The sequence below is a fragment of the Rhinolophus hipposideros genome, assembly GCF_964194185.1.
Source record: "Rhinolophus hipposideros genome assembly, chromosome: 18".
Classification (NCBI taxonomy): Eukaryota; Metazoa; Chordata; class Mammalia; order Chiroptera; family Rhinolophidae; genus Rhinolophus; species Rhinolophus hipposideros.
The window spans coordinates 23,913,496-23,929,829 of NC_138064.1; the positions used below are offsets into that span (position 1 = coordinate 23,913,496).

The window sequence follows — 16,334 nt, forward strand, 5'->3', positions numbered from 1 at the left end:
TAAAGGCCCCACTTCAAATAATATCATTCCTCAAGTATTTCTATTATGAATTGTTTGCATGTATCCTCCCAGAACTTTTCTATAAACATAAAACTAATGTATGTATGTAATTCATTTACATATATAATGTATTCATATGTGCATAATGCACTCATATACAGACACACATATATGTTGTATAGATAGATTTTTTTACATATACTTTTTTATTATACTCAAAAACATATGATGATTACTTTTAGAATTCAGTGCATATTGGTCAGTTTCATTATTTTTAAGAGCTGAACAATATTCCATAGCTTGTCAGCTATTCCATTATCAATAAACATTTAGCATATCTATACTTTAAAATTATTACCCAATACACTATTAACAATTTATGTATTTTTTTAAAAAAAGCATATTCAAATATTTTCATTAAATAGATTGATATAGGTAGAATTGCTTGGTTGCAAATATTTTCATTTTTAATTTCGTAAAGTTTTGCCAACGTGCTTTACAAAAAGTCTGTACTGAGTTCCAATCTCAACAGCAGTGTATAATGCTTATTTTCCACAACCTCCCTGAAATTAGCTATCTTTAGCAATTTCTATTTTTGTCCAAAGTGACAGATAAAAATATATTCTTGTCATTTGAACTTGCATGTCTGTGATCAGTTATAAAGTTGAATATGGTATTAATTAGATTTGCTTTTTTATAAACACCAGAAATACCCCCTAACTTATTATCCAAAATAAAGTTTTCTGGAACATTATGAAGTTGTTCATAGAGTTAATAGACAAATGAAGAACTGTTACAGAAAAGGTAGGAATCAGGACAATTTGAGGCAACAGAGTAGCTGGAATAGAGGACACAGTCCCATGGTAGTTACTGCTGAAAATAATTTCTTTCGATTGCTTTTGGTGTTCTTATTTCTCTGCTCAGGATTCAAAGCCCAGGGAGAAGCACATCCAATGGTATATCTTATTTCTCATGTCACAGCCCTGGCTAGTTTGGGAGGGGGCGTCTTGACTGAGAGTCCTGTTAAGACTATATCTAAGTGGTTTGTTTCCTCAAAGACAAATGTTGGTGCTATAACCTAAGAATGAAAGATGAATTCTTGGTAGGAATAAACAATAAGTGTTCACCACAGCTCAACCATTGGGCTGTCCAATATCCCTTCTTTTCTGAACACACAAATTGAAAAATAATTATATCAGTCAACATATTGCTACTACTAAATATATAACTGAAAACACACTCCTCCTCCTAAAATATAGACAACCTAAATTCTCATGTAGTTACTATATCAAGCTTCAAGTCTGCAAATGACTATTTCTCCTCTCTCTTCATTTGGTCTAAAATACAGAAATATAAGGACAAAATAAAATAAACTAAAATATGAATTTAATGAAAATTTTTTTAATAATATAAAGAATGAAACACATGTAATGTCTATAGTCCTGCTTTTGCAAATGGTTGAGAGTTGCAGCTAAAATGCAAAATATGTTCCTGCCAATATGTCAACTGTTCAAAAATGTTTACCCAGAGGAGTGACTTAAGTATTTTTACCTGCTAGGTCTCAGACTTTGATAGTCTTGTTTGTACAGATCTGAATTAGTCTCTCAGTTACCTGTACTGATAGGCATGGTGGCACATGACAGTACTAGTGCTATCTATCAACTATTTCCTGGCTTTCTCCGAGGCCCTTGATTTTATTTCATTTCCTTTAACCCTAGGTATTGAGTAGCATATGGCTTTCTCTCAAATAACTGTGGAAGAAAGTAGAGTTTCCACACGTTCTTTTCCACATGTTCTTTTCCTTTTCTACAGTAATCAGCCATATTCCAGAATTGGCTCTTTTGTTAGCTTGGATATCAGAGTGAAGACAGGAAGAGAGAGAGCTCCTCCTGACCCCTGTTTACCCATGATCCCCATAGAATGAGTAACCAATAAGCCTCTCAAGTTATTCCAGTAAGATTGTGTGTTATTTGTTACTGTATGTAACTTAGCCTTTAATGACTAAACCCATGGTAAGAGCAGAGATCCCATTAGGTAGTACTCCATATTCCCATTGTATAGCAGCAAACCTAATTCTTCTTGGGAATCAGAGTCAATTATACCAGTTAACATCATATTTTTCTATTGGCCTGTTTGTCTAGTGGTATGAAGAGTCTCAAAATATCCAGGTGTTAGTTTTAGCTTCTAATTCAATGAAAACTTCATTGTCTCATATGGCAGCATTCCTTGCTTTGGTGTTAAAACAGGTAAACCCTACTTTTCAAAACCATAGGGATGGGAAGCAAATATTTGAGAGTGGTGTATTAGTCAGTGATTTTCAGAGAAACAGAAACAATAGGATATATAGGAAAATATTTAGTATATAGGAAAATATAGTATTTAGTATATAGGAAAGTATTTAGTATGAGGATTTGGCTCACATGTATGAGGAGGCTGACATGTCCAAAATCTATAGAGTTAATGTTCCAGTTTTAATCTAAAGGCTAGCAAGCTATTGTAGAAACAGGAAGGGCCAATATCCCAGTTCTTTCTGCAGTAACATCAGCCTTTTGTGCTACTTAGATCTTCAACTGATTAGATAAAGTCCACCTACATTATGGAGGGTAACCTGCTTTACACAGTCTATCAGCTTAAATGTTAATCTCATCCAAAACTATCTTCACTGAAATACCCATAATAATGTTTGATCAACTGTCTGGATACTCCCTGGCCCAACCAGGTTGACACATAAAATTAACCATCACAGAAAGTCTTAAGTGTAATTGTAAATTTCGTCACCCAAGCTTTCCCCTTTGGCCCCAGAACCATGCTTTCTGACTTGGGTAAACGGCATCACATAGTTCAGCGCACATGCTACACCATTTAAGTGTTCCTACTTATTCAGAGACTGAGTCTTTAATAGGCTATGTCAATGTTCTATTAACCGACTGCTTTTCCCTGATAAAAATATATATGCGAAGGCCTTTAAGTCCCTTGGGCATCAGCACACTGCTTTTCTTCCTTCCTTGTTAAAAAAAGTCCTTGAAAAGAGACAGCAATATGTGAGGCACTCTGACAGTATATAAGGCATCCAGTAAGTCAATTGCTATGACCATTGACAAAGGCATAATGGGAAGGAAAAGTAAATCCCATTGCTAGATTAAATGTCTAGTTCAGCAAGGCAAACCCTGTAGTTCTGTTATAGAAAGGGTCCTGTGGATTTAGACTATCCCTCAGTAGCTGGCCGATTCCCTTGAGGTGCAGTAACATGTTAGAATTCACTCATCGGTTCCTTTGGTGACAACTGAGTATTTCACAGCCAGTAACTACCCTCCTTGCTGAAGATAAATCAATGTTCTCTACCTCTTCTACAGCCTCCACCAACATGAACATGAGCTTTTCGAACGCTCAACTGGGAGTGACTAAGCAAAAATGCAGACTGGCATTGTTAAGTGGCATTTATAGTCCCAATTAGGGGTTCATTCTGAGAATTTCGGTTGTGTAAATTTTCCTTTCATTACTAATTCTCCATTCTTACTTTTTTTCAACTCTTTCATAGTGTGTGGTATATGATTAGCAAATATTGCTGAATTGGTGTGTTTACTAAACTCCGGTCATCATTCTGTCCAAAAAGGGTAGACAGAAAACCTTAGTGTTTGAAATACTGCCCACTTGTCAAATGACATTCTTTTCTGTCCTCAAATTACTCCCAAGGTAGTTGTATTGCCACAGCTGTCTATTTCTTACTGCTTCTGATATATCATGGTGAGTCATCAGTAAACCAGTTTTTTCATCATATAAAGTTTGGGTGGAGAAATCTCCATAAGGACATAGTTGTGGGTTGAAGAAGATGTGGAAGCTGTAGCCAGAGTCAGAATATCTGAGGGTTGGGCCCAGATACTTGAATTTTTTGAACGCACCCCTGCTGATTATGTGCAAGCAGCATGGAGAACAACTGATTTAGTACATGAATTGTCATGTAAATAAGGTGTTATAAACCATATCAATATGCTACAGTTGGAGTAACTTCCCATTTAAATTTACAACAATCACGGTAAATTCTTAAACAAACATTTATTTTTTGCACTACCTTCCTTGCAAGTTGCCACATAGAGAAGAATCAGCAACCCATTTGGATCTTTGTGTCTCAAAGATCACAATTCAGATTCAAATTCCAGAGAAAAAGTGTCTCATTTGCCTGGTTGGCTACATGCCTACCCCATTGTTTGGGTCAGTGTAGTTGGTTTGCTTGTTAGATAGACCTACCAAAACTTGGGGTTCAGCAGTATGTTTTCCCACAATGAAATAAGGCCCAAACTACAGATGCTCAAAACAAGCATTGTTTTCTTATGTATAACAAACTTTTGTGTTTTTAATATAAAACATATGCTCTTTTATTTGCCCATGTTCCTTTTGATTTGTATTTTCATGTCCATATTAAGATCCTAGTGCATACATATTAATGTTATTATTTTATATATGTTGCAAATGTTTTCTTCTAGGTTGTTCAGCTCACTTTCAATTTAAATACTTTTTCTAGCCATATAAACATTTAAAATTGTCATCTACTACTTCTATGCTGAATGATATCTCAATTTTATGCTTTAGAAAAGCCTTTCCACAAGCCAAGATTACAGAAATGTTCTTCTGTATCTTCTTTTTATTAACTTTACATTTTGTTTTAAATTTATAACCTTAAATCTTTAAAATTTGCATTTTTCTCATTGATGCATTGACAGATTAGGATGAAGTGGGAATGGAACACATTCTTTCTGTCAGATTGAAATCTAGTGGTCCCAACAAAAGCTGTTCATTCATCCAGCATTTCGTCCCTGATTTGACGTACTTCACCTAAGATAAAATGATAGATTATAGAGTATTGCTGTCTTTTCCTTTGCTACATTCATCTATTTGTTGATTCCTATGATAGACTCTTGTATACTATGACTCCCTAGTTATCCTGTCCAAATTTAGTGACATTTTTTCTCTGCTGTGTGTTAAGTAATGTCTCACGTTTTTAAAATATGAGTTTAAATGAAATTGCATTGAATTTCTAGTTTCATCTTGGTTACTATGAGAATGCCGTTTGTCTCCATTACCAATGTCCACACTGTGTACTTAGTGTCCCAGCAGCACTTCTATTAGAGAGTCCATCCCCTGTTGTTATCCTGGGGACAAAATGCCACCGGGAGCTGCTCTGAACAGGGGCTTTGGCCAGGCTATGCTGTAACCATTCTCTTAATCCCATGGCTGACCTGCTCACTTCCTGTAACTCCTCTCATTCCTGTTCGAGCTCTGCTGTCACTGATCCTTAGTTGTCTAGGAGATTCCTTTTGCTGTGGTTCCCTTTTATGTATTGCTTTGAAAATTTCTCTACTCCATAAGGTGTCTGTACTAATCTACTACCCATTGTAATTTAATTTCATCACCTTTTCTGCCTTACCACTATTCCAACGCTACAATAGATATACTTTTTAAGAGTCTATATTTTATCTGCCACCTTGAACCTGCAGCTATTCTTTTAATTTCCTTTTTACGCCAATTTATATTTACCATACCAAATTTTGAAAACTTTTTTATGCATTCCTTCTGTCATCTTATCTTTATATTATTTTTCCTTTATATTATTTTACTACCTGTTTGTTTATAGAGTAGAAGCTTTTCTTGATATACTGAAACTATGCTAATTCCTATACTGAATTATCTATTAAATACCAAAAGTCTCTGATCATCTCCCTTTTTATCTCTAACTGTTTTTTAAAGACAGAAATTGGTGTTTATTTGTTTCCATTATATCTCCTTATTTAAATTATTTCAGTCTGATTCTGACTATTCTATTTTAAAATGCCTGATACTAGATTCTATATAATAAAAGTTGTTTCTTAATGAAGCATATTGTGATATAATTGAATAAATTTATAGGTATATATTAGTTCGAAAGATGCAATTATAAAATATATACTGCTCTCTAGTTTTCATAGAATGAGTTTTATTTTCTTTCACAACATTCATATAATTCTGAACATCTCCAGCTGTTATACCAACTGCATATGCTAATGCAACTTATGAAAAGTTAATATCCAGTTGTTTTGTATACTTGTGACATTGCTTGTTTCCTTCTGATTCTAAGCTTCATGAAATTACAGGTAGTTTATTCTCATATTATCTCTAAAATATTTAAGTAAAAATAAGTATTTATTGACTTGAAATAAAATATAAGATGAATCTTTTGGAATTATAAATTATTTCCCAGATTGTTCAGCATAACTAAGCTTAATGAATTATTTGGAGATAGGTGCTTTATTGAAATGTTTGGTTTTATTTACCTGAATTAAATGTAAATCATATATAATTTTAAAAATAAAATTTAACAGTTAACCTTCAGATTCACATTTTCCAAGTTTATATATTTGCATATTGAAGCCTTGGAATATATTCTCCTATTAAAATAAATATGTAATTTAGAAAAGACATAACAGGTTCCTCAGATTTCATAACTTTCTTCATTCAAAATGTCATTTATATAACAAAGTTTTTACCATATATTATTTAAATGAAATCCCTCTTGAATCATAATTTATGACCTATTACATATCTCTCTTGTTATGTCAGATTGCTGGACCAAATCCTCAAAAGGCTAAGAAAATGTTTCTCAAAATTCAATCCAGCTCTACTGGAAATTTCCCGAAAAGATTGTTGCTTTGCCAATGTAAAAATGAAGTACTCCAGTTACCCTTTTAATACTTATGATTAGTCATAAAATATTGTGCAGATGATTTTGTAAGCCTGTCAATGAAATGTGTGAGCATAATTCTGTCTTCACCTTGACTACCAGAGTGATTGAGTTTGACAATTGACTTATATTTCTATATTAGAAATCCATAGATTAGTAAAAGTAACAAAAACTATAACATAAGGCTACAATTAAAAAAGTTATATACTTGCTTGTCTTATGGAAGAATTCTCCCATTTAGGGTATTACAGCTCTGTAGGAACTTCTCTTATATATTAACAAATGCATTATGACTTCAAAAGGTGTTGAAAATCTTTTATTATTCATCTTACAAATAAAGGGATAGTAGTTGGCTGACTAGCAGTTAAACCGGATATCCATGTATTATTATTTAGTGGTCATTACCTAAATTCTCTGTATACTCTAAAAAGAACAATTTCTCTTGTACTGGCTATAGAAAAAAAGGAAAAAAGTAAAAAAAAAAACAATTGATTTATGTGTATCTTTTAACCTATTTCTTATTTTATTCTACAAAAGTCAAATTTCTAAGAAACAACGTAAACTATTGTACTTGAATGTCCAGTTTGCTGTAATCTAAGCTTACCCAGCAAGTTCCCTGACACAACTTTGCCATCAGCCCCAGGCAGTTAAATGACAATGAGTCAAAATACATAAACTCATAGTAGATGATTATCTCAGAATCCTTTAAAAATGAGGATGTAGTGACTTACTCCCATAATTTAATTATAAAGAATAATAATGAAGAGTGTACTCCATACTCAAATAGAATATTGATGCAACAACTATGTAAAAAGTGAAATAGTAGCTTAACAATAACAACAACAACAACAATGATATAAATTGATTCAGCATATATTTATTCAGTGATTACCAGATGCCAGGAACGAGTCTTAGCACTGCCAGTGCACTTTGAAAAAAACAGACAATGCTTCCTGCCCTCACGACCTTATGTTTTAGTGGAGGAAGACAAATTAAACTAATAAATATACATTATGTCAGCAGAGAAATTGAACAGAATGTGCATGTGTCGTGAGTGTTCTGTGGTTGTTTTTTAAAATAGGCTCAGCAGGGAAGAACTCACTGAGTATAGACCTGAAGGAGACAAGGAAGCAAGCCATTCGGCCATTTCGTAGAAGAGCCTTTAAGAAAGTAAAAGAATCATGGTGGGAGAATATTTGACATGATTGGGGAACATTAGAAAGAAGGCCAGGTAGCTGGAGAAGAATGGATAGCCGTAGCATATGAAAACGGTACTGAGGGGTCAGGTCATACAGGGTCATACAGTTACTGTGAGCATATTTAAGTTTACCCAGAACTCTGTTGGTCTATTCCTGGTGTTCTAGCATCCTTCCCAATTTAGCATTTGTCCAGGATTTTCTAATTTTAATTTAAGTTTTATTATTGAGTACATTACTAAACTCTTAACATTATGAGTTTGTTAGTTCTCTAATCTGTACATCCAGCCTTTACTGGGTTATCCCCTAGTAGAATGAAGACACGTGTGTGTTCAATTAAGAGTTCTCACTTTAACACATAGTCATTATATCTGAAACATTTCCAGGAAAACAACTCTCTTTCCCCAACCCTTCCCACACAGAAAGACAAACAATACCTTCCGAAGTGCAGTTTGGAGAAAGTTCAAAGTTGAAATGAAATGTGCAGTGAAAGAACGTGTCGACCGATTGTTACACCTGTTATGCCAGCCCACTGTGTTGTGGCTGGTGCCTCACGTCTCCCCAGTGGAAAGTGAAGGAGAACAGATATAACAATCGTCAATGGCAGTGGAGCTTGTGGGAAATCATAGGTTAGAATGACATAAAATATGTGTGAGAAAGAAAAGGTGATCAGTCCTGCCAAGAATGTTTAGTGAATAGTTTAAAATACTGCCTCGGTGTTCTTTTTTTTTTTAAAGAAAAAAAGAATTAGACATTGTAATATACATCTATATTTAGGTTTCGTAACACTTTCATTTTGTAATAAAACTTTACAGCAAACATTAGCTCAAAATTAAAGTGCATATTAAATGAAAAAATAAATTCTGAATTTCTATTTTTTAAAAAGTTGATGATGTAAACATACACAATGATTAAAGTATTATAAGCACAGAAATGGATAGAGGATAACGATTCAAGACTAAAGAAAACACAAACAATTGCCAAGTTATTTATTGCAGAGGTACAAAAAAAAGAATGCGCAACATGAAAAATTGACAAAGCTCTCATTTTGAATTAGAAATAAAATAAAATAAAACATACATACATACACATACACATACATATATATGTATGTGTATGTGTATGTATGTAAATGTAAAGTTAATTACCTTCCCAACTCTGTTTTCTTCAAAACTAGATTCAGAATAAAATAAGCTGTTCTCACTTTTGCATCTCTTCTTCAGTGCAGTTAGGGTTTTGACTTAGTCTCCATTGAGATTGCTGTTTGTTGCTAATAAGCTTGTAGGTGTTAAATTGAATAGTCTTGGCTGTTGCACCTTTCATGAAAGTCTCTTCTCCCTTAATATTAGGAAATCAATGTCTGTTATCTGTGAGGTACTGCTTCTTTTATATTTGGATACATTCTCCTCGGACCATTCTTTTAATGTCACTTTCTCCTAGAATTTCATACCTAGAACTTCATTAATTTCATGTGCATATGCTTCTTAATTTTATAATAATAGAACAAAAGTGATTTATTGGATGTAGGCCTGGGAATATGTAGGATACAACCTTATGAGTTACGCCTTCTTCCATTCGCAGATGGGGATACATGATCAGAGGGCTTAAATAATTTGCTAAAGGTTTTAATCTCATAAAACAGCAGATCCATGTCTGTTGGACACCAAGAAACTTTAAACCTCTCCTTTATGGTCTCTCTTCCGATTCCCTTTCATGATTTTGATCAAGTGTAAATGGATTGCTCCTTCCATCTCAGATTTCTCTACAAAGCCCCATATAAATTTATTTAACTATTTACTCAACATTTCCATGTCAATGTCATATATGTATCTCAAATTTTGCATGTCTAGTATTAAACTCATTTTCTCATTCTTTCCCAAACTTGTTCATTGACTTTATTCTCTACTTGATGAATGGAAAGACCATTCACTTTTCTGTCCTCCCTGAAAGTGCATTGTTTCACACTGTCCAGCATTTCTCATTTAATCACTTTCCTAGTATTCTATATTTCCCCTCATTCTTACTTACATATTAACCCTTCATTCGGTTCCTCCTCATGCCTGTCTCCCAATCTGTCACTGTTAATTTTTACAAAAGCTTCAAAATTCAACTCAGATGTCTCCACTTGTATTAAGCCAACTCTGATATCTTCCTTTACCAAATCTACATTAACTGCTTTTAAAGAACATCCCATGGTGACTGGAATTCTGTTTTATTGTCTGCCTTCTCAATTAAGTCAGTGAGATACTTGAAGGCAAAGACTCTCTCTATCTTGCTGTTGAATCTCTGCTATCTAACCTGTTTCTTGGTACACAGCTGTAGCTTTTAAATGCGTATTAAGTCAGGGAATTGAGGCTGATGATATATAAAGTTACTTTTCTATATAAAGGTATCTCCCACTTTCCAAAAGTTTGTATTACACTGCTTTGCTTTTAGGAAAGGCCTACATTAGTACCTGTTTTCCCTAACTGAAAGAAATACAAAGAGGATTATCGCTTTTATAAAAAAATGCCATGCCCATCATAAATGTACTACTGAACTTTCAGAAGGCGGGAAATACTCTTTGCTTTATGCCATTTCACTTAATGAAAGGTTTCATAGAAATTCAGAGTGAAACCTATATGTGGATTTTCCATTCAATCTCTCTCTTTTTTTAGGCATTTGAAACTATACTTTTGTATTAGATCCTAGTCAAAGTAACTTTTTTTTCTTTCTCTATGGAAGTCTAGAGTTACTTCCTAGCTCATAAACCCTTCTTCCTTCACATTCTAAAGTTAACTTGGTGAAGTGATCTGATTCATATAAAATGAAGTCATACGAGTTATTAATAATAAAAGCATTAGGATGACAGAATGGATTTGCATAGATTTGCCAAACAGATCCAAGAAACCTAATCACTTCTGCTGTTACATTTCAGGGGTTAATTTTAGAATGTCCTTTGGACCACAGTCAATATCTCTCTGCTTTCTGATTCGAAGTTTTAAGAATGAAGTCTTCCAAGTTAACTTCTTTGAAAGATCAGGAAGTATGTATAATTTATAGTTAAAGTAAAACACTTGATCACATTTTTCACTTAATCCTTCACTCCAAAATAGTCAATCAGTTATGCTTATGTGGTAGTCATGTAACTACAAACTTAAAAGAAAGAATTATATTTACAAATATATGCATATGTCAGTAAACACATAACAGATACATATGCATTAGTACTTTGAGTGATGGTGACACGTGTACATGACCACCAACTTGAGTGCATATTTGTAACTCTAAATATACTATGTAAATACTGAGTTGATTTAACTCTCATCCATTCCAATGAAGAAAACTTTTACATTTGCAGATGAGAGAAAATGACTAAAAGAAAAAAAAATGGTTGTTTTATATTCTTCAGTTAACTTGTTCCTTAAATACTAATTTATATTTGTATATTTAAAACATCCTAAAAGGGTTACTGTTTTCCATGTCCCAGAATAAATGTATATTTTAAAGTGATAACTGTATAGACATATTTTGCTTATATTAATGAAATCATGAATAGTTTCAATAAACAATCAAGGGTATTTTAGCTAAGTATTATTTTGCTTTTATTCATTCAAAAATGACTTAAGAAAATTTGATATTCCTTTTAACACATAATTTTCCAAGAATAATATGCACTAGTCAAAAAAGGAACACATATTTGGACCACATTAAAGAGCCTGTTATTTACTGACTGCTCTCTAACTCATATTATACTCGCGAGAATATTAAAGTTATTCAATGAGATAACATAGGTGTCCAAAGGAGTAAATATTTTTTCATTTTCTATCTCTCATTTTTTTGTCATTTCACTCTGCCTCTTTCCTTTTCTCTATCTCTCTCTCCTTCTAAAATAATACATATGCATAAAGAATGTTTTTGAGATTTTAGGAGAAGATAATGGCTTTAATGTTTCAATTATTAATAGTTCACTGGGATATTTATTTTCTCAAATACTCTGCAAGTTCTTTCTAGCTGTGATGGTAAAAGCATTGAATTATACTACATAAAATGCCCCTCCAAAAAAACCTACAAGTTCACTGTCTATAAAATATCCTCAAAAGACCTGCTGAATTTTTTGAAACACTGCATTTCCTAGTTTTCCTAAAATTTATGATGTATTGATAAAATAGAGTACAGAAGATATAAGATCGTAGGACATGGTTATAATTAGTTATGCTTTAAGCTGAAATGATGCAGGAGGCACATTCCAGTTGATGAATCATCACTTTGAAGAATACATTATCACTATACACAGAAAAAAGATGAATCTAACCCTCCTCGTATTTTGTACTACAAAATATAGAGAAAACTTTGTTCATAATTTCTTTATGCATACCTTTTTCAAAAGTTGCTACAGCAACAATAATACTATCAATAATACTAAGAGATGTATAGATGCAGCCTAGGTATTAGAAAACAAGGTAGAAAGTACTAAGATTTCATTTTATAAACTATAAATATAGTTTCAAAAACAATAGTAACATCACAAACTAAAAAAAGAAAAAAAAAAAATCAGCCTGATTTTAGTGAGGCGAACGTGAAGCCATCTAATCTTCTAACTGTAAGAATAGTATGTAACCATGTACATGCAATTATGAATATGAATTGAGCTGAATAATAGGAGATAAGTATGCTTGTTTTTGCTCTGAATGCTTAAATCAGAATGCATACGTTTCTTAAGGCATGCTCTTGAGGTAACCTATATTTTTCTAAACAAAAAAGAAGAAAAGAAAGAACAGAGGAATTGATGACATATGAAAAAGTCATTTTTGATCCTTCAACCTGTATTGCTTTAATATAAAGGAATATAATTATGTACAATTAAATGACCATTCACTCTATATTATTGTGCTAATAATTGTGAATCTCACATTAGTTGCCCTTCAATATCAAGTAATATAATTTTATAACATATATAGTATGTATATTGTTTAATACCATACATATTTTTAATTTTATATATTCAACCTCATTTCTAACTGATACATCCAGATTATATATAAATGGCAGTATAATTTATTTTCTTAGAATATGCGAGATTAGGACAGAAAGAAATTCCTACATATTGTCATTTAAGAAAGTAAGACACTCCAAGATTATGGAATCAGTACTGCAGTTTCTCTTCTTTCTTAAAAAGTTTTTCTGGTGTGCTTTTAAAATACTATTGTCAGGAACAATTGAAAACTTCCTAAATTTTATACATTAGTTTTATCTTAACAGTTATTAAAAATGGAAACTAGACTTCTGAATCTTAGATGAAATATCTTGATTTGCTTTGTGGTAAGCATCATAATATCACCACCCACTTTTTTTTTTTTACTGTGTAATATTGTGATGGCTGTTGAACAAATGTGATAAGAAAGCATTTGACACAGAGCCACTAAATCCACACATTAACCGTGAAGAGTCTCTTTTAAGTTGAGCTACTGTGAATAAATAGAAAATGCTCTACGAAATATTTAATGACCAACATGGAAACCTCAAAAGTCGTTAATTCACTTCATAAATCTTTTTAAGTTTTAATTTCAATACATTTCCATAAAAACAGTACAAATAAATTCCGGAGCCATGAATGATTACTTCATTGCAAAATGTTTATACGTACCAACTCTGCAAGTGAATCTCTAAAATTTATAGATGAAGAGTATATAGTACTAAAGTTTCCATAAATGGGTATCTATCTAGACACTTTTCATTCGCTCCCCAATGGTAGGATGACAGATGTGTGAAGTGGGAGCATCATATCTCCTGGTCTTTACAACTTAATGTACAAAAAGTGAATGTCCACTTAGAGTCTTGCATTTTGACTGTTGCCAAACTTCTTGGATTTGTTTCTTTTCAATCAGAGCTATGTTCCTCTCCACTTTCTTTCCCCAGTGCCATAAGCGGTTCTCCCAATAGTTCTCTGGCTACAGTTTCAGATTGGAGGTAGAAGAACTACCTCTTCCCTGTCCATCCTGCTTTGCTTGCTAGAAAATTACCTTTGTGAAGATTTTGCCTGAATACTGGGGTTGAAGGAGGTGGAAAAATAGAGGAGTGGCACTCTGACCTATAAAACTATGTACTACTTTGAAAGAAGGGAAAAATAATTAACTTAATAACCTGTGGATAGTACAATGTAAGTTTTTACATACACAATTTGTTTATATCTTAAAAATGACCAGTGAAGCAGACATTGTTAATTCCATTTTAAAAATAAGGAAACTGATACTCAGAATGATTAAATAATTGTCCAAGGCTCCTATTCAATGAATGAATGAAATAAGGAATGGATGAATCTCAAGGGAAAACAGCATGGATTGAGTGGATTAGAAGGTTGAGATAGGTCAATTTTTCAATCCATTGAGCAATCAATTTATAGAGAGCAAGCTGGTCTGACAGTCACATGGGGTTTATGTTTGGGGGTAGGATGCTGCTGAAGAACCAATGATGACAAATTTTAAAGAAAACAAGAATGAATAACAGATGAAACATCATCATGGAGTAGAAGAGCAATGGTGAGTCAAATGGGTGGTTAGGTTTTCACCAGAAACAATTAGCTCTATGGCAAACTTTTCAGCTACTGGCATATTTTGAAAAGGTTTCGTAGGCTTCAGTGACAAAAATCTTTGAAAACTTAGGTGGTAGACAAGTTGATACAGAAGTATAACTGGCAAAAACTGATTTAGGAAGAATTAGAAAATAGGAATTTTTTAGTATTTATTAAAACATAGACAAATTCATGCAGCAATATAACTGGCAAAACTGAGTTAGCAAGAATTAGAAAATAGGATGTTATTCAATAATTATTAAAGGAATTGAACCAATTATATAAGACCTTAGTATTAAAAAAAGAAAAGAAATTAAAGACTTATAAGAGATTGTATAGTTTATGCATACGAACAAACCAATTTTAAAAAATTATACAAATCCTTCCTAAAAAATAGAAAATGAGGGCATATTCTGTATTTTAATTTTTGAGACGGAATAATTTTGATAAAAAAATTAGAGATGGTATCAGGAAGGAAAATAGGAAGTCCATTTTTTTCATGAAATTAAATGTATAACTTCTAAATAAGTTATAAACTCAAATCCAATTCTCTATAAAAATATTAATAAAAAATGTCCAATTTAGGTCCATGAAATGGCTGTAAGAATGGTTTAATGATGTAGAAATGTATAAATATGCATTCCCATATTACTGATTAAATGGGATCAACCATACCAACATCTGAAAAGATGCAGAAAAAAGTTACCATTGAGTCAAAATAAAAATTATCACTATAACAGAAATAGAAGAAAACCTACCTAACCTAATAAAACTTGTCACTCAAAAAAGACAAGAAGAATAAAATCCCTACAACAAACATCAACCTAAATAGGGAAATTCGGGAAGTAGTTCACTTAAATTCAGGAAGAAGATGTGAAGGTTCTGGATGAATACTCCAAATCAGCAATGTGCTCCAGCCAGCATAATAAAACAAGGGAAGAAATAATAATTATAAGAATTGGAGATGACTAATAAAACCATTATTATTAGCATATGATACTGTTGTTTGCATAGAAATTCAAATTAATCTTCAAACAAAATATAGGCAATAGAAAAAATATGAGTAATGTGTTTGTTTATAAGATCAATATATAAAAATCAAATATATGTATATATATAAGCAACAAAACATTAAAATTAATAATTTTTAAAATATTTGAAATACTAACACAAATTGTAAATCAACCAAAAGTAAATATAATAAAACATACATGCAAGACTTGTAAGCAGAAAATTAAAACTTTATTGAAGGTCATTAAATGATATGTAAATAAATTGAACACTGCTGTATTTATGGATGAGTAAACTTAACATTATACAGATGTTATTTTGCCCAAAATTGGTCTATAGGCTTAATGTAACTGTAGTCAAAATTATGATTGGTTTTTCTTTGTTCTTATTTTTATTTTTGTGGAATATGACAAGTTAACTTTAAAGTGTGCCTAGAAAAGCAAAGAAGGGATAATAAATTAGATTATCCATGCTCTATGAGATATAGAATTTCTATAAAGCTATAATAATTATAAAGTGTAGTACTGGTACATATATGCACAAATTCAGGAATAAAATAAAACAGAGTCTGAAAAGACGTTCTCATATGTGAAAATTTAACTGATGATGGAGCTTGCATGGTAGAAATTGAATTACACACTAAAAAAAAAAAAAAGATGAATTAAAAAATAAAGAGGAAATTTTGCGCACAACAGCCAAAAGGAAAGAAGGAAGGGAAAAAGGGAGAAAGAGAAAAAATGTGAGAAAAAGAGAGCAGAGGGAGGGGAAAAGAATAAGGGGATCCCTACTTCGCACCACCACAATATAGTAAATAATATACGTATATAATATTTATATATAATATAGTAGATAATATATGTATATA

At 32.3% G+C, this 16,334-nt stretch overlaps 1 protein-coding gene across 7 annotated transcripts in view; it reads left to right on the forward strand.

The window, feature by feature from the left end:
- DGKB (diacylglycerol kinase beta) overlaps positions 1-16,334 on the forward strand; it is a 416,933-nt gene that overhangs the window by 308,244 nt on the left and 92,355 nt on the right. The gene's annotated exons all lie outside the window — the stretch shown is intronic.